Source organism: Rhinoraja longicauda, chromosome 35 (assembly GCF_053455715.1).
Source record: "Rhinoraja longicauda isolate Sanriku21f chromosome 35, sRhiLon1.1, whole genome shotgun sequence".
In the NCBI taxonomy this organism is placed as follows: domain Eukaryota; kingdom Metazoa; phylum Chordata; class Chondrichthyes; order Rajiformes; family Arhynchobatidae; genus Rhinoraja; species Rhinoraja longicauda.
In genome coordinates, this window is record NC_135987.1 from 412,750 (window position 1) to 423,305 (window position 10,556).

Genomic DNA, 10,556 nt, shown 5'->3' on the forward strand with positions numbered 1-10,556 from the left:
GTCTCTATAAGATCCCCCCTCATCCTTCTAAACTCCAATGAATACATGCCCAGTCTTTCCATTCTTTCCTCATATGACAATCCCGCCATCCCGGATTAACCTCGTTAACCTACGCTGCACTGCCCAAGAGCAATGATGTGCTTCCACATATTAAGAGACCAATACTGTACGTAATAGTCCAGATGTGATCTCGCCAGGGCCATTTACAACTGCAGAAGGACCTCTTTGTTCTTCTACTCAAATCCTCTAGTTATTAAGGCCAAAATGCCATACGGTTTCTTCACTGCCTGCTGTACCTGCACGCTTACTTTCAGTGAATGGTGTACAAGGGCACTCAGGTCTCGTTGCACCTCCCTTTTACCTAATCTGACACATTGATATAATAATCTGCCTCCTTGATTTGCCGCCAAAGTGGATAACCTCACATTTATCTAGATTATATTGCATCTGCCAAGCATCTGCCCAATCACTCAACCTGTTCAAGTCAAATTGCAACTTCTTAACATCCGCTTTGCAGTTTACACTGCCACCCAGCGTTGTGTCATCTGCAAACTTGCTAGTGTTACTTCTAATTCCATCATCCAAATCATTAATATGTATTGTATATGGTTGCGGTCCCAGCACCGAGCCTTGCCGCACTCCACTCACCACTGCCTGCTATTATGAAAAGGCCCGTTTATTCCTACTCTTTGCTTCCTGTCTGCCAGCCAATTCTCTCTCCATGTCAATACACTACCCGCAATACCATGTGCTCTAATTTTGCTTATCAGTGTCCCGTGAGGGACCATATCAAATGTGTTCTGAAAGACTAGATACACTACATCCACTGGCTCACCTTTATCCATTTTACTTGTCACTTCCTCAAAAAATTCCAGAAGATTGGTCACGCAGGATTTCCCCTTCTGCAGAGTCCTTGCTTTCTCTACACTACTTGCTACAAGTATGGCTTTAAACTAAGTAGTGCTACAAGTATGGCTTTAAACTAAGTAGTGCTACAAGTGTGGCTTTAAACTAAGTAGTGGGGGGGGAGGGTTGACAAACTGGGAATATGGAGATGGAGTTAAAGGGGAAGCGAATACAGGAGAAATTGCAAAGGACACTCGAATGAATGGGGAGGGAAGTTCTAAAAGGGATAAGAGAGTGTCAGGGCCAATTGTGACCGGTGTGAGAGGGGAGGTGAATACCGAAATTAAAGTGTTGTATTTAAATGCGCGAAGTATAAAAAATAAAATGGATGAGCTTGAGGCTCAGTTAGATAATGGCAAGTATGATGTTGTTGGAATCACTGAAACATGGCTACAAGAGGATCAGGGCTGGGAACTGAATATTCAGGGCTACACAACATATAGAAACGACAGACAGGTGGGCAGAGGGAGTGGGGTCGCTCTGGTGGTGAGGAATGATATTCACTCCCTTGCAAGGGGTGACATACAATCAGGAGATGTAGAATCAGTATGGATAGAAATGAGGAATTGTAAAAGTAAAAAGACCCTAATGGGAGTTATCTACAGGCCCCCAAACAGTAGCCTCGACATAGGGTGCAAGTTGAATCAGGAGCTAAAATTGGCATGTCGCAAATGTAATGCTACGGTGGTCATGGGAGATTTCAACATGCAGGTAGACTGGGAAAATCAGGTTGGTAATGGACCCCAGGAAAGAGAGTTTGTGGAGTGTCTCCGAGATGGATTCTTGGAACATCTTATACTGGAGCCCACTAGGGAGAAGGCAATTCTGGATTTAGTGTTGTATAATGAACTTGATCTGATAAGGAGACTCGATGTAAAAGAGCCATTAGGATGCAGTGATCACAATATGATAAGTTTTACTCTACAAATTGAAAGGGGGGAGGGGAAATCGGAAGTGTCAGTATTACAGTACAGCAAAGGGGATTACAGAGGCATGAGGCACGAGCTGGCCAGAATTGACTGGAAGGAGGCCCTCGCAGGGAAGACTGTGGAACAGCAATGGCAGGTATTCCTGGGAACAATGCAGAAGTTGCAGGATCAATTTATCCCAAAGAGGAGGAAAGATGCCAAGGGGAGTAAGAGACAGCCGTGGATGACAAGGGAAGTCAAGGAAAACATAAAAATAAAAGAGAAGAAGTACAACAAAGCAAAGAAGAGTGGGAAGCCAGAGGATTGGGACTCTTTTAAGAGCAACAGAAGATGACTAAGAAGGCAATACGGGGAGAAAAGATGAGGTACGAGGGTAAACTAGCCAATAATATAAAGGAGGATAGTAAAAGGTATGTTTAGGTATGTTTTTTAGGTATGTAAAGAGGAATAAAATGGTCAAGGCAAATGTGGGTCCCTTGAAGACAGAAGCGGGGGAATTTATAATGGGGAACAAGGAAATGGCAGACTAGTTGAGGCAGACTTTGAATCTGTCTTCACTAAGGAAGATACAAGCAATCTCCCAGATGTTCTAGTGGCCAAAGATCATATGGTGACGGAGGAACTGAAGGAAATCCACATTAGGCAGGAAATGGTGTTGGGTAGACTGATGGGACTGAAGGCTGATAAATCCCCAGGGCCTGATGGTCTGCATCCCAGAGTACTTAAGGAGGTGGCGCTAGAAATTGTGGACGTATTGGTGATCATTTTCCAATGTTCTATAAATTCAGGATCAGTTCCTGTGGATTGGAGGATAGCTAATGTTGTCCGACCGTTTAAGAAAGGAGGGAGAGAGAAAACGGGAAATTATAGACCAGTTAGTCTGTCGTCAGTGCTGGGGAAGATGCTGGAATCAATTATAAAAGACGAAATTGCGGAGCATTTGGATAGTAGTAACAGGATTGTTCCAAGTCAGCATGGATTTACGAAGGGGAAATCATGCTTGACTAATCTTCTGGAATACTTTGAGGATCTAACTAGTCTCATCTGAATATTTCTTAAGATTTGTGATAGAACCTGGACCCAGCAGCCTCCCACAGCCGGTCGGATCCAGATACCAAACACACCCTTCGTGTAAATAGTTATTCTTAGATTACTCTTTAGCTTCCGAACGGAGAGACTGTGGGGGTGATATGGGAGGCAATGTTCTACTCTCGAAGACCCTCACTATTGGGCAAATCCAGATCAGGTCCACCTCTGTTTCCTCCGTACGGGGAAAATAAAGCTGTATGTCCAGACTCTCTCCTTGGATGATCCGCAACATCAGAGGCAACATTCTGGTGGATCTCCTGCGCTTCTCCCTTCCACTCACTCCGTTCCAATCACTCTAATAGTATTCCTGATTGGCGCCATCCTTCTAACTTTTATAGTGTGCTTTACATATGTGAAATAATTTTGAGTTCTGTTGGGAAATAGGTGAAAGGTAAATAGTTGCAGAAACAAATAGAAGAGGATGGTTTCGATCCATCGACCTCTGTGTTATTGGCCCAGCACGCTCCCGCTGTGCCATGCTGCTGTTCAGTACCAAACAAACAAGTGCGGTGGTTGTTGTAACATTGGACATTCCCTGGGCTATTTTGTTGTGTTTCGCTTTCCAACATTGTATCGTTTTTCTTGCTGGCTTCATTTTTTCGAGCGTGACTTTCCTTCACCACCTGTTCCGTAACGTGGGCAATTCATTCCCCTGGAGATGCTGCTTGAAATGTTGCACTGTAGAGCAATAGAATACTTGCTCGAGTTTCCAACCTTTTCGGTACCTTGTACCTTTCATTTTATTGTCCTTCATTTCACTTCCTCTTTTGTATTTCTCTCTGTCTTTCTTCATTTTCTCAGAGTGCTCATTATTGTTATTATCCCAGTCTCACTACTTCGCCACGATCTTGCTCCCGGTTCTCAGGTTCCCACACCGGGGTTAATATCCATGTACTCTCTGCCGACCGGTGTCTTTGCTCGCGGTTCCCAGCTCCCCACAATGAACGGAATAAAATTATAAACGGGGATACCGACGGGGATTTATACCCCCGAAACGTCACTTTCCCAGTTCTCTCGGATTCGGGCAACGTCGTGTCTGCATTTTAAAGTCAGAATTTCATCAGACACCTTCATTTGCGTCAATTTTCCCAACTTTTGAAAAGTCAGGTGGAGATGACGGGAATTGAACATGCAAAACGTGCGCTCTTCCGCACGCGACATCCCGGACTCCATCAGAAAAACATCGACATTGAAAATAGCTGGAGCAGGCCAATCGGCCACTCGAGTTTCCACCGCCATTCAGCATGATCTCAGCTGATCATCCCAACACAGTCCACTGTTCTTCTCCCTCCCCATACCTCTCGATGCCCTTTGTGTCCAAACGTCTCACTGTCCCTCCATTAGCAAATTTGCAGATGATACTAAACTGGGGGGTAGTGTGAATTGTGAGGAAGCTGCAATAAGGCTGCAGGGTGACTTGGACAGTTTGTGTGAGTGGGCGGATACATTGCAGATGCAGTTTAATGTAAATAGGTGTGAGGTTATTCACTTTGGAAGTAAGTATAGAAAGGCAGATTATTATCTGAATGGTGTCAAGTTAGGAAGAGGGGATGTTCAACGAGATCTGGGTGTCCTAGTGCATCAGTCACTGAAAGGAAGCATGCAGGTACAGCAGGCAGTGAAGAAAGCCAATGGAATGTTGACCTTCGTAACAAGAGGAGTTGAGTATAGGAGCAAAGAGGACCTTCTACAGTTGTACCGGGCCCTGGTGAGACCGTACCTGGAGTACTGTGTGCAGTTTACGGTCTCCAAATTTGAGGAAGGATATTCTTGCTATTGAGGGCGTGCAGCGTAGGTTCACTAGGTTAATTCCCGGAATGGCGGGACTGTCGTATGTTGAAAGGCTGGAGCAATTAGGCTTATATACACTGGAATTTAGAAGGATGAGGGGGGATCTTATTGAAACATATAAGATAATTATGGGATTGGACACATTAGAGGCAGGAAACATGTTCCCAATGTTGGGGGAGTCCAGAACAAGGGGCCACAGTTTAAGAATAAGGGGTAGGCCATTTAGAACGGAGATGAGGAAGAACTTTTTCAGTCAGAGAGTGGTGAAGGTGTGGAATTCTCTGCCTCAGAAGGCAGTGGAGGCCAGTTCGTTGGATGCTTTCAAGAGAGAGCTGGATAGTGCTCTTAAGGATAGCGGAGTGAGGGGGTATGGGGAGAAGGCAGGAACGGGGTACTGAATGAGAGTGATCAGCCATGATCTCATTGAATGGCGGTGCTGGCTCGAAGGGCTGAATGGCCTACTCCTGCACCTATTGCCTATTGTCTATTGTCTAAAATTGTTCAGCGACAGTTCAGAGGAGAACCCAATCGGTTAGTTCCTGGGATGCTGTTTACTGAAAAGGGGGACATTTGAGTGAAAGGGAATGAGTACGAGACGCCGCAGGCAGAATAACAATGAGCAGAGTGAGGCGACAGCAGGGAGCGCCCACCTCCGGGGAGAGCAGATTTGCTCAGTTGCCAACAACTGCGAAAAGTATCGGATCGCTAGCGTCCCTGGGTGGGCTCGAACCACCAACCTTTCGGTTAACAGCCGAACGCGCTGACCGATTGCGCCACAGAGACAACTTGACGGAAACATGAATAAACCGACTGTTCCCGGGTTGGGAAGTGGAGACCAAGGACACGGTTGGGACACGGCTTTTCATAAACAGCACCAAAGATTTGGGCCTAAAAGTAAGAATAGTGCAAAACTCATCAGACATTGTCACCGTTTACACATACATTCATTAGTTTTATATTCTGGTACTCTGGGTAAACTATCCTTATACCAAACCCTCTAACCACTCTCGTGGTCAGAAAGTAGCGGTCATCATCATCCAGAAAATTCTCGAAACACTCAGCTTCCTGTGTACAGATTCGGTCCCATCCCGACAAAGGGTACGGATGTGGTAGACACACAATGCTGGAGTAACTCAGTGGGACAGGCAGCAGTTTTGGATAGAATTAATGGGTGACGTTTTGGGTCGAGACCCTTCGTCAGACTGAGAGTGAGGGGAGAGGGTTGCTCTAGATATGGAAGGATTCAACAAGAATGTAAGGTGTGAAAACAACAGATAATCAGAGAGGGGGAACAGCGGGAGAGGGTGTTGTAGTAGTCTCGGCGGAGAGAGGATGAAAACTGCATATGATCGGAGGAGATCTGCAACGATTCTTCTTTCGTTCGATGTAATAGAAACATAGAAAATAGGTGCCCGAGAAGGACGTTCGGCGCTTCGAGCCAGCACCGGCATTCATTGTCATCATGGCTGATCATCCACAATCAGTAACCCGTGCCTGCCTTCTCCCCATATCCCTTGATTCCACTAGCCCTCGAGCTCTATCTAACTCTCTCTTAAATCCATCCAGTGATTTAGCCTCATTTGCCCTCTGTGGCAGAGAATTCCACAAATTCACAACTCTCTGATTGAAAAGGTTCCTTCTCACCATAGTTTTAAAGGGTCTCCCCTTTGTTCTTAGACGGTGGAGCCTGGTTCTGGACTCCCCCAACATTGGGAACGTTTTTCCTGCATCCATCTTGTCCAGTCCTTTTATCATTTTATATGTCTATATAAGATCCCCCCTCATCCTTCTAAACTCCAGTGAATACATGCCCAGTCTTTCCAGTCTTTCCTCATATGACAATCCCGCCATCCCGGATTAACCTCGTGAACCTACGCTGCACTGCCCAAGAGCAATGATGTCCTTCCTCAAATTAAGAGACCAATACTGTACGTAATATTCTAGATGTGGTCTCCCCAGGGCCATTTACAACTGCAGAAGGACCTCTTTGTTCTTCTACTCAAATCCTCTAGTTATTAAGGCCAAAATACCATAAGGTTTCTTCACTGCCTGCTTTACCTGCACGCTTACTTTCAGTGAATGGTGTACAAGGACACTCAGGTCTCGTTGCACCTCCCTTTTACCTAATCTGACACCATTGATATAATAATCTGCCTCCTTGATGTTGCCGCCAAAGTGGATAACCTCACATTTATCTAGATTATATTGCATCTGCCAAGCATCTGCCCAATCACTCAACCTGTTCAAGTCAAATTGCAACTTCTTAACATCCGCTTCGCAGTTTACACAGCCAACCAGCTTTGTGTCATCTGCAAACTTGCTAGTGTTACTTCTAATTCCATCATCCAAATCATTAATATGTATTGTGTATAGTTGCGGCCCCAGCGCCGAGCCTTTCCGCACTCCACTCACCACTGCCTGCTATTATGAAAAGCCCCGTTTATTCCTACTCTTTGCTTCCTGTCTGCCAACCAATTCTCTCTCCATGTCAATACTCTACCCGCAATACCATGTGCTCTAAATGTACTCACCAATCTTCCGTGAGGGAACTTATCAAAGGTGTTCTGAAAAACTAGATACACTACATCTACTGGATCACCTTTATCCATTTTACTTGTCACATCCTCAAAAGGTTCCAGAAGATTGGTCAAGCATGATTTCCCCTTCTGCAGAGTCCCTGATTTCTCTACACTACTTGCACTTCCACCTATTTTCGTATCACCCGCAATCTTGGCCATAAAGCCTTCAATCCCCTCGTACAAATATTTAATATACATCGTTTAGAGTAGTACCCCCGCCGCCGACCCTTGCGGAATTCCTCTGGTCACTGGCAGCCGACCAGAAAAGCCCCTTTAATTGCCACTTTTGTCTTCTGCCATCCTGCCAACCTGCCAACCTGCTTTGCGCCCGTTGATGCAGCGCGGTAATACGAGCAATTTTCCAATCATCTAGGACCTCTCCTGTCTCTAGTGATTATTGTAATATCACTGTCACTGCCTCCACAATCTCTAAAGCCACCTCTGTCAGAACCCTACGATGCAGTCCATCTGGTCCAGTTGCCTTATCCACCTTCAGCCTTTTCAGCTTCCCAACCACTTTCTCCCCAGTAATAGACACGCCACTAACATCCACCACCTGACTCTCTTGAATTTCAAACACGTTGCTGATGTTTTCGACTGTGAAGACTGATGCAAAAAAAAAACAACCCAACTACTCTGCCGTTCCTTTGCTCCCCGTTATCATTACATCCGGGTCATTCTCCAGCGTCCCAACTTTCACTCTTGCCTCTTTCTTACTCTTTATATAACTGAAGAAACTCTTGACCTTTTCTTTTGTATTATTGTCTAGCTTACCTTTGTATATCACCTTTCCTCCCCGTATTGCCTTCACTATACGCAACTCTTCGATACTTTTACTCACACCTGTTGCTTCAGCTCTGTCCTCCTCTCCTCCAGCTCGATCCACCCCCGCCACTATCAGTCTAAAAAAGCCCCCCGACACGAAATGTCATCTATTTCTCCAGGGATGCTGTCTGATCCGCTGAATTACTCCAGCACTTTGAGTCATGTTTTGTAAACCAACATCTGCAGTTGTTTATTTCTACTCATCCATACTAATTTCGTTAATAATGCGGTCACCGTGACGATTCAAAGGTTCATCTGAATATCTCCTAAACATTGTGATAGTAGCTGGATCCAGCAGCCTCCCACAGCCGGTAGGACCCAGATACCAAACACACCCTTCGTGTAAATAGTTCTTCTTTGATTACTTTTTAGCTTCCGGGCGGCGAGACTGTGTGGGTGGTATGGGAGGCAATGTTCTACTCTCGAAGACCCTCACTATTGGGTAAATCCAGATCAGGTCCACCTCTGTGTCCTCCGTTCCGGGAAAATAAAGCTGTATGTCCAGACTCTCTCCTTGGATGATCCGCAACATCAGAGGCAACATTCTGGTGGATCTCCTGCACTTCTCCCTTCCACTCACTCCGCTCCGATCACTCTAATAGTATTCCCGATTGGCGCCATCCTTCTAACTATTATAGTGTGCTTTACATATGTAAAATAATTTTGAGTTCTGTTGGGAAATACGTGAACGGTAAATAGTTGCAGAAACAAATAGAAGAGGATGGTTTCGATCCATCGACCTCTGTGTTATTGGCCCAGCACGCTCCCGCTGTGCCATGTTGCTGTTCAGGAACAAACAAACAAGTGCGGTGGTTGTGACATTGGACATTCCCTGAGCTATTTTGTTGTGTTTCGCTTTCCAACATTGTATCGTTTCCCTTGTTGGCTTCATTTTTTCGAGCGTGACTTACTTTTCTTCAACACCCCTGTTCCGTAACGTGGGCAATTCATTCCCCTGGAGATGCTGCTTGAAATGTTGCACTGTAGAGCAATAGAATACTTGCTCGAGTTTCCAGCCTTTTCGGTACCTTGTACCTCTCCTTTTATTGTCCTTCATTTCACTTCCTCTTTTGTATTTCTCTCTATCTTTCTTCATTCTCTCAGAGTGCTCATTAATGTTATTATCCCAGTCTCACTACTTCGCCACGATCTTGCTCCCGGTTCTCACTGCCGACCGGTGTCTTTGCTCGCGGTTCCCAGCTCCTCACAATGAACCAAATAAAATTATAAACGGTGAAATCGACGGGGATTTATACCTCCGCAACGTCACTTTCCCAGTTCTCTCGGATTCGGGCAACGTCGGGTCTGCATTTTAAAGTCAGAATTTCTTCAGACACCTTCATTTCCGTCAATTTCCCCAAATTTTTAAAAGTCAGGTGGAGATGACGGGAATTGAACATGCAAAACGTGCGCTCTTCCGCACGGGGCATCCCGGACTCCATCAGAAAAACATCGACATTGAAAATAGCTGGAGCAGGCCAATCGGCCACTCGAATTTCCACCGCCATTCAGCATTATCTCAGCTGATCATCCCAACACAGTCCCCTGTTCTCCTCCCTCCCCATACCTCTCGATGCCCTTTGTGTCCAAACGTCTCACTGTCCCTTCATAAACTGTTCAGCGACAGTTTAGAGGAGATCCCAATCGGCTAGTTCCTGGAATGCTGTTTTCTGAAAAGGGGGACATTTGAGTGAAAGTGAATGAGGACCAGACGCCGCAGGCAGACTACCAATGAGCAGAGTGAGGCGACAGCAGGGAGCGCCCACCTCCGGGGTGAGAAGATTTGCTCAGCTGCCAACAACTTGCACAGCAAAAAGTATCGGATCGCTAGCGTCCCTGGGTGGGCTCGAACCACCAACCTTTCGGTTAACAGCCAAACGCGCTGACCGATTGCGCCACAGAGACAACTTGACGGAAACAGGAATAAACCGACTGTTCCCGGGTTGGGAAGTGGAGACCGAGGACACGGTTGGGACACGGCTTTTCATAAACAGCACCAAAGATTTGGGCCTAAAAGTAAGAATAGTGCAAAACTCATCAGACATTGTCACCATTTACACATACATTCATTAGTTTTATATTCTGGTACGCTGGGTAAACTATTCTTATACCAAACCCCCTAACCACTCTCGTGGTCAGAAAGTCGTGGTCATCATCATCCAGAAAATTCTCGAAACACTCAGCTTCCTGCGTACAGACCCGGCCCCAACCCGACAAAGGGTACGGATGTGGTAGACACACAATGCTGGAGTAACTCAGTGGGACAGGCAGCAGTTTTGGAGAGAATGAATGGGTGGCGTTTTGGGCCGAGACCCTTCGTCCGACTGAGAGTGAGGGGCGAGGGATGCTTGAGATATGGAAGGATTCAACGAGAATGTAAGGTGTGAAAACAACAGATAATCAGAGAGGGGGAGCAGCAGGGGAGGGTGTTGTAGTA

The 10,556-nt window shown here is 45.9% G+C and overlaps 2 non-coding genes across 2 annotated transcripts; both read right to left on the reverse strand.

Annotated features, from left to right (window-relative positions):
* Positions 1–5,424: 5,424 nt before the first annotated feature.
* trnan-guu (transfer RNA asparagine (anticodon GUU)) lies at positions 5,425–5,498 on the reverse strand. The gene has a single exon. It is a non-coding gene; the product is annotated as a tRNA-Asn (tRNA).
* A 4,452-nt stretch (positions 5,499–9,950) lies between these two features.
* On the reverse strand, positions 9,951–10,024 carry trnan-guu (transfer RNA asparagine (anticodon GUU)). The gene has a single exon. It is a non-coding gene; the product is annotated as a tRNA-Asn (tRNA).
* Between the last annotated feature and the right edge of the window lie 532 nt (positions 10,025–10,556).